Genomic DNA, 16,233 nt, shown 5'->3' on the forward strand with positions numbered 1-16,233 from the left:
CTGAACTGAAAAATGTTGGAGGTTGGTGGGGTTTTACTCTTCCGGGGTAAATCCACAGGATTAAATGGTGTCAGCCTGTTCTGAGTCTGTGAATGGGGCATGGAAAAATCTGTCCCACGCCTGGTAAATAGGAGTATGCATAGAACAAAAGAAGTCTGGTCACTTGCCAGCTTTCCCAGAAAAGCCCATGGGAGAAGTGGACACCAGAGTTTTAAGAAACCCTTCTCTCAGAAACAATCTGCCTCATGTCAATGGTGAACAATGAAATGGAATAAACAATCTGTGCTGCTGTTTCTTCTGGGTTTGTAGATAAATGTGTTAATTAGACATCTAATTCCACTCCTTTTTAATAAGCTGAACACACACTCTGACCATCTTAGTGCAGATATGGAGAAGTAGATTTGTTTATGGTAGTATCAAACATTAGCCACATTGTTTTGGATGCCACAGATGTTCAGCTGCAAGTCTAATGCCTTCTCCTTTAAGGTCTCACTTTTTATTTAGACTTTAAAACTGTATTCAAATGAGGTTTTGACCGAAACTGAATCACTATGTACTTGAAAGCTAAAGAGTTTATCAGACATCTGGTAATGTTTTCAGGATTTCCCCAGATGAGACTGCGTAGTGTACAGACGGGAAGCTGAAGTATCAAGTGCCTGACCAGAGCTTCCTCCTGTGCAAAATGGGGGTTTCTGTGACTTGAGTCTTTAACTCTGCATGCATGGTCTGAGCCTTGAAATCTAAAGGATAAACAGCACCCAAATCTCCCAGCTGAGTCCTCCAAGCAAGGCGAAAGGAGGATTTTGGCATAGCTCCACTTGCAAGGTCAGCAAAACAATTTTCACATCTCCTGTGTTACCTTCCTGGCTTTTTATCAGCCAGGGAATCAGAAAGGGACTTTCCAGAGCTATAAACATGTGAGCTGAAGAGATGGAATGAACCCATATGCAAATGAGTTTTGATTCCCTTCCCTTCATAAAATTACAATGTTTTTGAGAGAGAATCAGATCCACCAGAGTGTAGGAGTCTGAGGAGGTTACCTTGGGCTGGCAGTGTCTCTGTCCCTGCTGTCTGTTAGTCTGTCTGCCTTTCCATTGTAGAGAACAAAGTGGAGTGATGTGAAATAGAAAACAAGGAATGCAAACCCATGATGATTGAAGAGGAGAAAGGAAAATGGAAGACAAAAAGCTGAAGAGTGGGAAAAAGATAAAATAAAATTAATTTTTGGGGATTCTCTCTGAGTAAGAGCCAAAAACATGCAAGCTGATTTATGAAATATTTGTCTTCTGCCTGAGGTCCAGTATATGTGAAAGGTAATCTGCATATTAAAGATTAAATCAAAATGCCAACTTCTTCCTCAGTTCCTCCAGTTTTGAACCAGGATGTTTCTGTCAGCTTTGATGAATTTACGTTCTGTAAATGCAACACAATCAATATCAAGCCTTTGAATTAATTATGAGTTATAACTATGCTAAAGTGATGAGAAATTTAGAATTACTTTTAAATATTGTGTCAGGGAATCTGCATATTTTCTAGTGCTTCTCTTCAGCATGCAGGATTTTTTTCTCTTGTCCTTCTAATGCTGTTGTGACTTTATTCCAAATCCAATGGAATTCAGAAGTAAGAGGTGGTGGTATCATTATGTGCATTAATATTTTCCTTGAATTATGATTTTTCTATATTAATATTTTTCTTTCAAGTCTGTATCTTAACCCACTTAAATAACAACTATTTAAGCAGGGAGGGGATGTGAGTTAATTGATGTATGTATTTTTTTGTTTTCATCAAATGCTGCTGATTTAGAAACTACAATGCTTCATTGCATCAGAGGAGTTTGACTATCCCTGTTTTTCTTTCACATGAATACTTTTTTGAAATGGTTTATTTTTATTTCTTGTATGTGCTTCTAGCTTATCTAAGCATCCAAATTTTGCTCTGAAACATGGGAAAAAGGGATGGAGGAATCACCTCTCTTCTGTGGTGGAATTTCCAACAAATTCCCTCTTGGGTTGGTGCAGGGAAGGGTTACTGGAGCTGGCAGAATAAGCAACTCCCCTCCCTTCACTAGCATGATTAGAGACAGGCACTCTTTAATTTTTCTGATTACTTTGCTTACTGAAAAATGCAGTTTTGACTGAACTGAAATTAAGACAATTTACACATTGTAGTAACTTGATGGCTTTACTATATTTATGTTCTCTTCTTGTTAAAACATATTTAATTAAAAAGAAAATTTATGGAAGAATAGTCTTCAGGCAGTTAACATTATTCAATCACTCTATAAAGGTTTTCCTTTTGGTGCAGCAGTAAAACTTTATAACATGATTGTCTATTAAGCATCTGTCCTGTAGGAATTGTTAATTCTGGTGTAATAGGCTCTCCAAGCTATGAGGTACTGAGGGACCTTGCTGGAATAGAACAAAATAATGTTTTTCCAAGAACTAGATTTATGGTCCATTGAAAAGACTCGCCTCCTCACTGCTCTTGCAAAGGCAGAACAATATAAGTTTATGGGCTGTCTTGTTTGCAAATGCATGAATTCAATCCTTGAGTAAATGCATTCCCAGAGGGAAGGAATTATTCCCAGAAGGACAGTAAAAGGATAGACAATGTCACATATAAAGTTCATAAAGGGTCAAAGAACAACATGGCTGAAACTGGCATCATGTTTTTTAAGGTGAGAGATAACTAATGCACTGCAGTGATATTTAACTCCACAGGCAAATTGAATGAGGGAATGTGACCTTTTGTCCTACTTAGTTAAAATACCTGTAAAGCAAACTTACCTGGAAAATGGCTGCAGAATTATGAGGATGTGCCCTTTTGTACCTTTCCTTAGGGATGTCACTAAAACATCAGGTGTGCTGCTTGAGGGCTGGGTTGTTCTATCCTCCTTAGGGATACTCTATTTCATGGAGGGGCATTCCATACTTTCCCTTGTCATTATGTACCTGATTGTGCAGTGATGAGTGCCAAAGCTGTCTGTCCCCAGCTGGGGTGCCCAGGGAGTGCCAGCTCCACCTGTATAGAAATGTCATGTACTTTTCCTAGGATGGGGAGACTGTCCTAAGGGACAGACACTTCCACCCCTTTTTCTTCCTGACCTTTTCTCTGCTTTAAGATATAATGTTTTATTGATAATCATTAGATATTTTTCCTGCTTGGGATTGGAAGAGGGGATTGCCACAGAAGGGCCACACTGCTAGTGAAGGTCTTGCTTAATTAAGTCAGGAGTGATCTTAGCTAGCACTATTCCAGTAACAAATCAGAAATATCAGACAAACAAAATTTATTGTTACAGTACCTTATTTTAAAGTTGCAGATGCAGTTTTGTCCTATTTGAGAGCCTTAGCAAGCTGTTACTTTTTTAAATTTGATTTTTCTTTCCTGTCTCACAGAGTCAAGTGACAGATGCGTAGGACTGAGCTGTGCTGTAGGTACCACATGGCAGTTACTTAACAAATATGTTTGTTCAGAGGTTTTCCTCCCAGGAAGAGAAACAGTTGAAGAAGTGTGTTTTTAATTTCTGTTGTTTGTTTGACTGGTTCAGCAGCCTGAGAAGACAATTAGAGCTGTAAAGACATGGGCACACTGCTGCCTTTTCTGCCAACACTGCTGGGGCTGCATGTGAGGCTGATGTACTAGAAAAGTGCCATGGGGTGTTAGCAAGGATTGTTCACTGAAGAAATACTTACTTATAACTTAATAACATCAATGCTAAACCAAAATAATTCTCTTTGGACTATTCTGTTAAGTAAATTTTTTAAAGTTAGTTTTTAAAGCTAAAAGATTTAATCTGAAATCCCCTTGACATCCAAATATTTTATTTCAGACCAAATGTTCTTTTCATTGAAACTAAAGAGATTTTTTTCTGAGATATCATCTCACTGGAATAAGAAGTATCTTTAAAATGTTCTGAATAAGTCTGATTTTTTTTCATAACTTACTCAACCCTGTTTATATATCTAGTCCTACATTCATCTAGCATCTAATTTACAGGTCATCCAACATCTTATCCAGTCCATTTGCCTCCAAAATTTCCCATTTGGGGTATGTAGTTTAATGAAACTTGTGACTTCTCTTAGGTTTGTCAGAAGTGATGAGGTGTTTCCTTGTTGGAGATGTCATTTTTGATCTCCAGTATGTTTGAGCAGTGTTTTTCTGTGGTCCAGAACGCCTGCCTTTGGGTGAGATTGTCACCCTGGGGTGAGGTTGTCCCATTTGACAAAGTTGTGTCAGTACACAGCCATGCAGCTGTGTGTCAGTACACAACCATGATGACTCTGCAGGGCTGCACCAGTATCAGATTTCCTTCTTCTGAGATTCTGGTTGGAATTATTTTGTTAACAAGATTGCTGAGTGACTCTGGAAGATTTTACCTCTGTATCTGTGTTGTTGTGTTTTAAAAAAAAACAAAGAAAAGAAAGAAGGAAATTTATAACTCACCTCTTTGAAATTCTCAAAGGTTCCAGAAAAGTGCAAAATATTTTGCTGTTGTATTCCTTGGCTGTACTTTTTTTTTTTCTGTTATTAGGAATTTTGCAACATGTTAGGGCACATTGTGCCTGTGTGTGTGGCCACTTTTGGTGTCAAAGGAATATATAAAATAGCTCATTTTTCAAAATATGTGTCCTGGAGCCATTATTCTGCTTCTGACCTACAGTTTGGGTACAGCTGATTTGGCTGCAGTGAAGTTTTCACTCTTGTTTTATAGCCCTGGAAGAAGGCCAGGCACTGGAGAGAGCCAGCAGGAATATGAGATACTGCCATGTGTTGGGACAGCCTGGAAATGAATGTCATTTATTCTCAGCTTTGAGAACTGAATTCCATGGGTTGTAATTGAATCTGCTGTCAGACCCATGGGGCTTAGTTCTTCAGCTTGGATATTTCTGTCTTCGCATACACAGAGATCAAAGCAGCACTTGATCATTCGCCACCCCTTCTGGATGGTGACAGCAGCAAACAGGAGAGGAAGCATAACTATTGTGAATAATTTCAGCACAGAGGGGTCATTGCAAAGGCCTGGCTCTCATGGTAAATAGCTGTGTAGTGATTGAATCTCTTCTGAACTCATACACTCTGCGTTGCTGCTCACTGTTTGATTGGCTTGGTTCTTCCCTCTCATTGTTATCAAGGTTCCATATAAATCCCTGAGGTATTGTTGATTGGATGATGGATGACCCAAACACTGGTCAGTGGCACAGTTCTTCTATGGACAGGTGTGGTGGGCTCCTTTAGACCATGGAAAACCTGGACCTCCCTTGGGCTGAACACTAAATTGGCCAGCAGATAATCCACTGTACCCTGCCCGCTTTGTACCACTGCTGTGCACTTATTGCTTCATTTGCTTTGTCTGTGACCATAAAGCTTATTCATTTGCACCAGCCAACCAGCCCACTTATATAAACACAGATTTCCTTTCCTGAGGTTAGTGATGTGCTCCCAAAGTGTTTGGTTTAGGGAATTTCCAGTGTAATTAGTGATGGCAATGTAAGTGCTGTTTGAAGGCTTGGTAGCACAAGCATCCCTCTGTAGGGGAATTCATTCAAGTCATAGATTGATGTTTTTTCTTGGAGAACCTATGCTAAAATTTTTCATTCAGAGATCAGGAAAAGTAACTGTTGTCTTTAAGCAAAGAGTTATGATAACCAATGAGCTTTCCAACTCTTTCCTGCAATAACACCTTCTAAATTACATTTTTTTCTATCTCAGTAAAGTGGATTGTACACTGATCTTATCCCTGTGTTACAAAGCTCTTAAAAATATAGAAATGCTGAAATCCCATAGGTGCAGGAAGAGCATGTTAATAGCTTAAAATTGCCATATGCCTTTCATTATGAATATGTATTTACACAAAAAAATCAGATATTCATCACTTTTGCCTGTGGATACAGATGTACCTTCATACTGATGTACTTTTCATATAAATTTTTATCCTAGGTGTTGAAGAGTTTCAATTGTGGCTGTCTGAGATGTATTGTGCTCACCAGTTTAGAAATTACAGTTCTTGAACAAGCTTCTGTGGTTCTACCAGCTCCTCCTGTGGGAATATCCATTAAACAAGATGGAGAAACAGAGCAAAGGATAATATCGAAATTTTTCTTTTTATTTTCCTCTATCATCCCTGAGGTCAGAGTTGGCAAAATCTTCTAGAGAAGAGAGTTTCTAGAGAAGAGAATTTACAGTATGTCTGGTGCAGGCAGTGTGGTGGATATTAGATAGCTGAAGCTGCAAAACTTCATCCTCTTCCTTCACTGTGAAACCCAGCCTCTGGGCAGTGATGCAAGGTGTGCAATGATGATGTGTGCAAGGTGGTAACAAGGCCATGGATGGAATCAAGGAGTACAGAAGTCTTTGCAGCCACATCTATGTGACAAAATAAAAATATGGTGTAAGTAATGTTTTTTTTTCCCTCAAAAGCCTACTGTAAGTCATGAACTAATAATAGCACTGTTGATGTTGTCTCAAACTGAGCTTAAGTAGTTAAAACACAGAGGGGTGAACTGTGGGGAATAAAACAGAGCACAATGGAACTGATAAAGGAGCCTAGTATCTTAAACCTAATCAAACAGAAAGCATGGAAGAGACAGACATGGGTAACTGCCCCCGGGGGTAAAAGTGACCAAGAAATATGTTGTGAAACTTCATAATGATTACCAGGAAACTGATGTAATGAAGAATGTATAACCAATGGGAAATTGTTACCAAAAATAGAACCCTTTGTAAGTGCCATACAAGTAAAACTCTATATAAATGCCTGGTAAACTCGATAAAATTGGCTTCTGATCTCGAAGAGATGTCCCTGTCTCTCAATCGCTGATAGTGAGCAAGTCGCTATCATGCAGGCAGGAAGCAATGCAGGGCTGTTGTTACTCTGGTGATGGCTGGTGCTTGTGACTCACTGGAGGGGCCAGGGGGTACCCTGGGTGGCTCAGAGCTGTGTGTGTACCCCCAGAGTATGGTATGTCACCCCCTACAAACTCACATGCCAGGTTACCACACCTTTGGCAAACTGCAAATAGGATGCTACTACCAAAAATTTGGTGTCCATGTCTGCATGGTGCTGAACTTTCCCAAGTGCATGGAACTGTCTGTGTCCAGGGGAAAGTCAAGAAACCTCTGTATATCTTTGGGCTCCAGCTCTCTGTGAATGATGGCCTTCCATGTAGGAAAACTGTCTCATAGCCTGTGTGTAATGAAAAATTAGATGGTATTTGTGTCCTGAGAAAATGTATGTTCTATTCATAGCCTTCATGTGGAAAATTGTAGAGGAAAAAGCTGTCCCCAGAGTTCATTATTCTGAAACCTTTTTCATCTCACAGCTGCCTGGATGTTCCTGTGCACTACAGTTGCTGCTTGGTGAGAGAACAGTTTAAAATGAATAGGTACAGAGCTATTTTGAAAGCAGATGCAAGCCTGCCTTTCAGCACTGCAGTGACCATTCAGTGTTCTTCCTTAAGCCCAGGCTACTTTGAAGCTTGCTTGCCCTTCATGACAAAGCATCCTCTATTGGGATATCCTTGATATATCTAAGCCAGGTAAGTTTTCAGGTCCCAGGCTGTCCTACTGACAGTGCTGTGCTTTTCCAGCAGAATAGAAAGTATTTTTAGTGTGATGTTTCAAATCAATGTAATCTTCTGTCTGTCTCATTTTGCTGCCTCACAATATACCTGTATATTCTGCTTCACACTAACTGGGGCAGCCTCAGGATGGCCCAGCCTGCATCTCACACCCCCCAGCCTGCACACAGGAGCAATGCAGGGTCACAGTGCTGAAGGTAAAATGACTTCATGGCTCCTTTCCTAGGGTTCTGTCAGATGTACAACACATCAGGGTATACTGATGGACTGAAATCTTTACTGAATCCACCAGAAGTTGAAGCAGCACAACTCTGATGACTGCATCTCTTCTGGAGGATTTATCTGTTCCTCCAAATGTTTAAATCCAAAGTGAGATTCTGATTTTTCACTTTATTTTTTAGTACAGAAGTATTCAGGTAACTTCACCTGAATTTTTTAGTTCTGGTATAGATTAAAAGCTATTTTTTTGGCACAAGTAAAGCTTTTCCTAAAAATATCCTCTCTTTATGTCTCTTGTAAACTTGTGAGAAATGGAAAAATAGAAACTTCCACAGATGCTGAAGGGTTTAATCTGCAGCCCTGAAAAGAGCTTGGGTTAATGTAGTAATAAAAGTACACAGACATTAAGTAGCGAAATTATAAACTTATGTCCCTATAGTTGTAAGTAAGAAACTATAGTGGGTAAGATAGTGAAAAGTTTTGAATTGTAATGGTGTGATTTATAGAGTAGACTAAGGATTTAGAAGTTATAAGAAGTATGTATGTACATGACCTAAAAGTCTATTGGATGAAAGACAGATGCAGTATGGCAGAGCTTAGCAAAGGTGATAGGTTATAAAACAAAAACAAGCTGTGTGTCAGCTGCCTATTGGACCAAAATGTTAGATATTTCTGTGTGAAGAAAAAACTCATGACTACCTCTGACCTATGGCTGACTTGTTACTCCTAAAATCTCACACCTTCAGACTGATTGCTTAGAGCCATGAATTGTCTTCTAGCCCTGGTGGTCCCATTCCTCACTATTCATCTCAATGTAAACTCATTTATGGCACCTTCTGGTGCTCACTTACACATCTCATGCTCTTTATTTTGTTCTGAACAAATCAATGTGCTGAATCCTCCTGGCACAGCTCTGGCAGACCAGCAGGGCTGCTTACATTTTGCCGATGAACAAACTGAGAGACTGAACACTTAAAGTGCAGAAGCCCTGAATTCTCTTTCATGCTTTTTGCTTTTGACTTGTGGTTTTCTGCTAACTATTCACAAAATATGAGAATAAGCACTTACATACTTCTTGTAGGAATGTGACCCAGTGTCACCACACTGCTTGTGTTGTTTGCTACCTTCCCCTCCCTTGACTGATGTTCTGTCCCAACTTCTTGGTCCTTGATCCCTCTCTGCCTCTCTCAGGGCATATTTCTTGAATATTTTTTTTTGCTTTTCTCCCCTGAATGTTGTGTATTATCTGTCGCCCTCTTTTTAAAAATTTTATTTCCTTTTTTTAGCTCATCCACCAAGATTCTCTTCTCCTTGCTTCAAGATAATGCTTGAATCTGGTGAAAAAAGCAAATCTGTGCTGGAGGGCCTGATGAACTGCTTCAGAAGCAAAATGGGAACAAACACAGAAAAGAGGAGCTGCAGCAGTACCTGGTCTGTAGATGCTGTTGTGTTTCACTGTGCAGGTCAGGGGAGACAGTGCCTTGTGGCATTGACCACTGCTCCCTTTTGCTGCCTCCCACCCATTATCCTCTCCTCTGCATTTCCTCCTTACCCTGTGTGTGCCTTGCCTAGTGATTGCTGAGGAGGGGCTCAGTGCAGGCTGCAGGGAGGTGTTCTCAGTAGATCATTTCAGGCATCTCCAAACAGTGGCAGTGCATTGCACACTCTTCTGGAGATGGCTCTGCACTGCCTGCTCTTCGGTACTCCAGGACAAGGTAGTTCTGTGCAGACTGTGGCTAATCTTTTTGGCTAGCATCTCTTATTCCTTCCAGGAAAATGATGAGTTTATGTTGGATTCAGTAATCCTGATGTCTGCACAGTTGAGAGCAATAGCACTTCACTGTGAGCATGAGTGTTCCTCTGCAGCTTTGACAAGCCTCTCATCTGTCCTGGGGAAGGAACAGCAGAGCTGAAAAGCTACGTATGAGTCACAATATGCTGACTAAGGTCGCTTTGCAATGACTCACAATCTGTTTCCCTGGCAGCCCAACCATACAGCAGGTTGTGTTTTTTTAATCTTCTGTTTCTTTCTTTGAAAAAACCCCTCTACATCAGGAAAGTTAATGCCTAAAGATACACATGGAGGTCTGACCCTTTGACAGGATACATGCATGCCAGTACAGAATTCTCTGTTCATTGGCATCCCTTCCTCACTGTTATGCTAGCCTATTTTCACACTGGCAAGGAGAATTTTTCATAATTTACATTATAAAAGATATTTACTAGGTTGTCTTTCTGGTAGTCATTATTTTTTTTCTATCTGATCACTTGCTGCCAACATGGAGGGGAATGTTGGGCAAAGCCAGCTGAACAGTCTTGTGCCAGGATCTCACTGAGTGACTGAGATGTTTCTGCCTGCCATGAAGTATCTAATTTCTAAAATTAAGAACTTTTCCACCTTTTTTTTTTAAAAAAAAATATTCTGTGCTAAACATAGTACTTGAACTGCCTCAGTACCTATGAATCACAGGATCACAGAATGGTTTGGTTTGGAAGGAATCTGAAAAATCATCCATTTCCAGCCACCTGCTATGGGTAGGGCCACTTTCCACAAGCCCGTGATGCTCCAAGCCCCATCCAACCTAACCTTGAACACTTCCTTGAGTACTTGGAATTAGTCAAAAAATGTAATTTGTTAGAATAATCTGCCAAGACAGCTTTTTAAACTTTCATTTTTCTAACTTTAAATAAGAGTTCTTTTCTGACATTATTCCTTTTTGTTTTTCTTTGTCTTTTATTTACCCCAGAAGAATTTTTGAGCAAACAAGCAGTCATTGTGAAAAGAAGCTGTTTCATTTCAAGATGTGAAGGGAATTTTAAATCACATTTGAAATAAAATTACCTTGTCCAGAAGATTTGTCTGTATGGATTAATACCTGTTACTTGCCTGTAAACTCTGCTGTGCAGGTGGTGGCAGAGCAACACAAGCCTTCAAACATCACCACCCTAGGACGGGGGAGCACTTCCACTGTGCTATGGAGGAACCTCTTAGAAGCAAGTTGTAGGTAAATGAAGCAATGTGCATAAAACCAGTAATCACTGAGATTTTTTTTCAGATTCATAATAGTGTTAATAATGATCATTAATTTGTTGTTTAGAAAAAACACCCAAAACCAGCCAAGCATTTCTAGCTCCCTTAGGTAGCAATTCAATTACTGTTTTTGTGGAATTAAATCTCTTGATATTCCTCTGAGAAATTTTATTTTTTATTTATTTTTGTTTTATGGATTGGGACACAGGGCCATACTTGCCTGAGGGTACAGAATGATTTTATTTGAAGTTTTGTAGGACTTCTGCCATAGTTAGTTGAACGGGGGCTCTCAGTGTTGTCCTTAAATTAGGCCTCCCTGAACAGGTGCCCAAATGCCCAAAATTCAGAAGTATCTATTTTCTGCTCACACTATTGGACAGAGCATTGCTCTGCCTATTCAAGCCAGGGAGAGATCCTACAGAAGAAGCAACCTCCTGATACCCAGCAAGCACTGAACACCATTGGAGGCAAAACCATCTAAATCACAGCCTCTCCTCAAAAGCCTCCTGCCAGTGTTTTACAGCTTCACTTGTTTTTCACATTTCCTCCTTTCTGTATTTTCCTGTACAAACTCAGGCAAGGAAGAGCTTTTCCTGGGTACAGAAATTTGTGTCTTGGGGCATTTTTAGGCTCACTGCTGCCAGCCAAGCAGTTCATTCATGAAGCCCTTCAGAACAAGCTGAGGCTGTGGCACATCCCTTGGTGCCTGGGGACTTGTACCAGGCTGGGGCTTAGCAGTGAAAATTTTTATGTTTTCCAGCATGAAAACAAAGCTCTGTTCCTGACTGAGATCTCCAGCACTGCTGACAGCATTTCCTGGGATGCTGTCAAATAACAAAGAGCAGTACTTTCTCTAAAAACCAGAACCCATATTAATAGTTCCTAAACTGCATTTATGAAAATCTTAGAGTCATTTGATTAGGAGCTTGAATTTGGTCAGACTTTTTCCAGCTTCCTCACTTCTGTAGGATACTGCAGCTGCTCTGATGAAAATCAGTTATTTAAAAATTTGCTTGTAGCTATGGCAACCTCCATGCACTGTATTTCAATGGAAAATCTAAAACAGCATCAGAAGTTTTTTAATCAGATATTTATGAAGATTCTAGTCTTTGTACATTTTAAAATTTAAATATTCAATTTTTAAAGGGAGGCTTATCAAAATCGTATTAATTTTGGGAATATATTTTTGTTGTAAGGGCTGTTGCTTTCCTTTCCTTTATTTTCTTCCCCTCCCCCCCCTTTTTTCCTTTTTTATTTGTTTTGTTTTGTTTTTGTTTAAGATTCCTCTGGTTGTTTTAACTCTTCAGAGCCTAAGACCTGGAGCACTTTCCAAGTATCAGTCCCTCCCTCCTGTCGGTGCCTGCCTCCCACTCTATCTTGCAGATCCTGTTTTTTGACTGGAGGGAGAGGGCAACCAGTTGTGCTGTCACAAGGTGGGAGCAGTGCCAGGGATCTCAGACTTTGCTTTTCTGCAGTAAATAACTCAGGGGGTTCATTGAGCCCTTTGCCCATTAATTTACTGATGTTTGTCTGCTCTGAGATAAACAATTAGATGTGTGTGTAGTTGTGTTATTTGGTGCCTCCATGATATTTCAATGTTCTTTCTCAAAGGCACAAACATTCACAGGGTACTCAGTTTGCCTAGGCACAGCACCAGTAGTATTTAACCTCCCACACAACTCACTTTGGAAAAGATAAATTTGAAAATCTGTTATTTTACTTTTGTTTTCTTCCATCTTCCTTTCCTCTCTGTGTTTACTCCTTCAAAATCATGAGGATAAAATTAAAGAAGCTTTGCTGAAACATACAGTCTGCTGCCCTAAACCCCTCAAGCCATGCTGATACCTTCTGGTGCCTCCGAAGTCTGGATTAGGTCTAATTAATATTGTTTCTTGATCAATGGTTTTGACACAAATGCGTCAAAGGGATTTATGTAATTACTGCTGTAGCAGTGTGGAAAATGGATAGTGTTGCTGCTACCTCTCCTAAGTCTCCTGAAGAAGCTGCTCGGGTAGGCACAGACAGTCGCTGTATCCACAATTGCACACACGTTTAAGTCAGTGAAGAAGGAAGGGAAGGGTCTCCTTTACAGTGTTCCAGCCAGCTTTATTGCAAACTCCCACCAAAGGCATCCAGTGACAAAAGACAGGGATTTCCTGAAGTGTCTGAGGTTCAGTATGGGGTCAGGAGCAATGGTCTGGGGACACAGGGGCAGCACGGGGGCAAGGCGAAGGACAGTGACCTATAGAAACTGAGGCAGAGTAACCTGGTGTTGCAGAGCACCAAGGGGGGGAAGCCTTTTGTCTCATCCTAAGCAGTCAGACTTTCTAGAAGCCTCTGGCAGATTCTTCCAGGGCATCCCCCCAGAAGTTCCCCTAATAGGCTCAAGGGCCTCCACATACTGCCATAACAGCAGGGGATTTTTGCTATGTAGCTCCCAGTTCTGCAGCAGGGAAGCTTGCTCCTAGTGACAGGATTTTTGTCTTCTGTAGGTGACTGACTGCCCCATCACTCTTGAGCTTTTGTCTGGTTTTCCTTTTTTCTGGACAGATTTGAAGCTACTGATTTGCAGTGGAAGACATCTAAGATGTGGGCAGACACTTTCCTCAGGTGCCACAGGTTTGTATAACTGAGCATTGGCACCTTTTTTCTGATTACTCTTGACCCATGTGCTGAAATATTTACTTTTGGAACTGGCTCACAGTAGGTTATAGCGAGGAGGTGTTTTCAAGGTATTCAAAGAGGATTTTTGTGTTTCTTCTGATCTTAAACAAAGCTTGAATTGATCACGTATCTCTCAATACATCTCAGAAGAAACAGGCAAAGGATGTGAAACATTCAACACCCTCTTGCACTCCCGTTCTGGGTTTTGGAGGACTGACATTGTATCCACTCTCCTTTGGGTTTAATGGACTTCCAGTGTTGGATGCATCTGCCTTGTCTATGCTGTAATCAGACGAGGCAGTTCTGGCACAGATAAGAATATCTGCCTCTTAGAAAGGGCTCTAGAAGGGGAATTGCACTACTGCAAAGAAGAGTAAATTACATTATGGAACTTTTTAGTCCATTGACTGCACCAAACCAGCTACAATTTATTTAGGATTGTGAAGCTCTAATGGAACTTGGAAAAAGCTGCCAAAAGGGCTGGAATTCTGTACTGGAGTGGGAAGTTTCTGATATAATAAGAAATTAGAAGGATCAAAGAATATAAGTCTGTGTGGGATCTTAAGGAATCCTCTAGTCTAGCCCATGCAATGTGATTAAAGGCATTAAGAGGATCAAGGAGATGCAGGGCTTGGGCTCAGGGCTGCATCTAAGTTTGAACAGCTTTATGTTGTAAAATTTCCTTGTCATGGTGCAACCACACATCAAAGGATATGTGGCAGAGGCAGCCCTGCATTCTTTTGGCGTGGAGGTGAAAGTTTAGGAATGCTGAGAGTTGAGGTCACATAGTGGCAGAGAGGTCCTTTATAAGCCAGCCGAGCATGAAGAGGCTGGAGGTGCAGAGACATCATCCAGTCATATCTGCCTCTCTTCCACTGGTTTTATGCACAGAACTACTTGGTCAGTCTCGAGATTAAAGCTGTTCCGCCTTTTTTTGGGAAGTGCCATGTGCAGCATGCAGGCACACAGGGCTTCACTGTGCTGTCATCCATGTGCTGTGAGTATGGCAGGATCAGTGCCAAACTAAAATAGCAAATGCATTTGTGTCCCGGCGTGCGGGGGAGCGGGCAGAGAGAGCCTGGCCGGGGGTTTTGCTGGATTTTCCGGGAACAGCAGAGCCGGTGCGAGGCTCCATCTGCCAGGAGAGGGCAGAGAGAGCCTGGCCGGGGGTTTTGGTGGATTTTCCGGGAATGGCAGAGCCGGTGCGAGGCTCCATCTGCCAGGAGAGGGCAGGAGCGTCGCGGCAAAGCGCAGGCGGGGACCGCGATCCCTCTGCTGCCGGGAATGCGATCCCGGTTTCACAAAGAACCAGCTCCCTGCTTTCAACAGAAGGAAAAGTGGTCCCAGGGGAAGAGTGGGCATCGAGTGAGACAGGTTGCTAAAGGGCCTGCTGAGCTTTCTGGGGAGTGGGAAACAGAAGGAATCTTTGCCAGTAATTCTAGCGCTAGAAATTGTGAAGGAGGTGTGGCATCCTCAGGAACCTGGATCGACATTGGTGCTGTGTAAGAACTTTGTTATGAGCACGGACAGTGGGATTGAGGGCACCCTCAGCAAGTCTCTGGGCTATATGGAGCTGTGCACAAGCTGGAGGGAAGGGATGCTGTCCAGAGGTGCCTGGACAAGCTGGAGAGATGGGCCCATGAGAACCTCATAGACTTCAACAGAGCCAAGTGGAAGGTGCTGCATGTAGGTCAGAGCAATCCCAAGCATAAGCACAGGCTGGGTGAAAGATGGATTGAGAACTGAGATGAAAGACCTGGGAGTGTAGTTTGATGAGCTTAACATGACCCAGCAATGTTCACTTAGAACACAGAAAGTTGATTGTGTCCTGGGCTGCATGACAAGCACAGTGGCCAGGAGATGAGGGGGAATTCTGCCCCTTTGCTCCACTTTTGTGACACACCACATGGCATGTTGTATCCAGCTCCCAGGTCCCTGTCATAAGAAGGACATGGACTTTCTGGGTTCAGAGGAGGCCACAAAGATGCTCCAAGGCCTGGAAAACCTCTGCTATGGAGACAGGTTGGGAAAGCTGAAGAAGAGACTCCAGGGAGACTTTAGATCACCTTTCAGTACCTAAAAGGGCTTCAAGAGAGTTGGAGAGGGACTTTGGGCAAGGGCATAGAGTGATAGAAAAAGGGGAATGGCTTTAATCTGAAAGAGAGTAGGTTTAGATCAGATGTTAGGATTTCTCCCTCTGGGGGTGGTAAGGCCCTGGCACAGGCTGCCCAGAGAAGCTGCAGGTGCCCCATCCTGGAAGTGTTCAAGGCCAGGTTGGATGGGGCCTTGAGCAACCTGGGATAGTGGAAGATGTCCTTGCTCATGGAAGTGGGTTAGAATTGAATGATCTTTAAGGTCCGTCCCAACACAAACCATTCTATGTTTTCATTATTTTACTTTAAAAATACTAAATTTAGCAAAGAATTCACAGGTGTAATGGAACAAGGGGTAAAGTAAAAAAGGGGAGTGTTCTCAAAACCATTACTTTCACCAACTGGAACTGGGCATTTTTCCCATTTCTTTCTAGAACTCGTCAGGAAGAAAGATTCAGTGATCCCAGGCTTATTCAGTCAAAATAGCTCTGTGGCTGCCTTTGCATCAGGAATTGTCTATTTGCACAGATTGCTGAGCTGAGCCTGAGAAACATTTTCTCCATCTCCTTCCCCCTTCCCTGAAGACTCCTGGTTTGCAGGAGTGTGTTGGTCCCTTTTGTGAAGCTGCCTGCAGAGCTGCTTGGGA

The 16,233-nt window shown here is 41.7% G+C and overlaps 1 long non-coding RNA gene across 1 annotated transcript; it reads left to right on the forward strand.

The window, feature by feature from the left end:
* Positions 1-9,198: 9,198 nt before the first annotated feature.
* LOC147650381 (uncharacterized) lies at positions 9,199-10,652 on the forward strand. Its single transcript, XR_015276777.1, has 2 exons — positions 9,199-9,230; positions 10,547-10,652. It is a non-coding gene; the product is annotated as an uncharacterized LOC147650381 (long non-coding RNA).
* The last annotated feature ends 5,581 nt before the right edge of the window (positions 10,653-16,233 follow it).

This window comes from Cyanistes caeruleus, chromosome 15, assembly GCF_971803275.1.
Source record: "Cyanistes caeruleus chromosome 15, bCyaCae1.hap1.1, whole genome shotgun sequence".
NCBI classification, from domain to species: Eukaryota; Metazoa; Chordata; class Aves; order Passeriformes; family Paridae; genus Cyanistes; species Cyanistes caeruleus.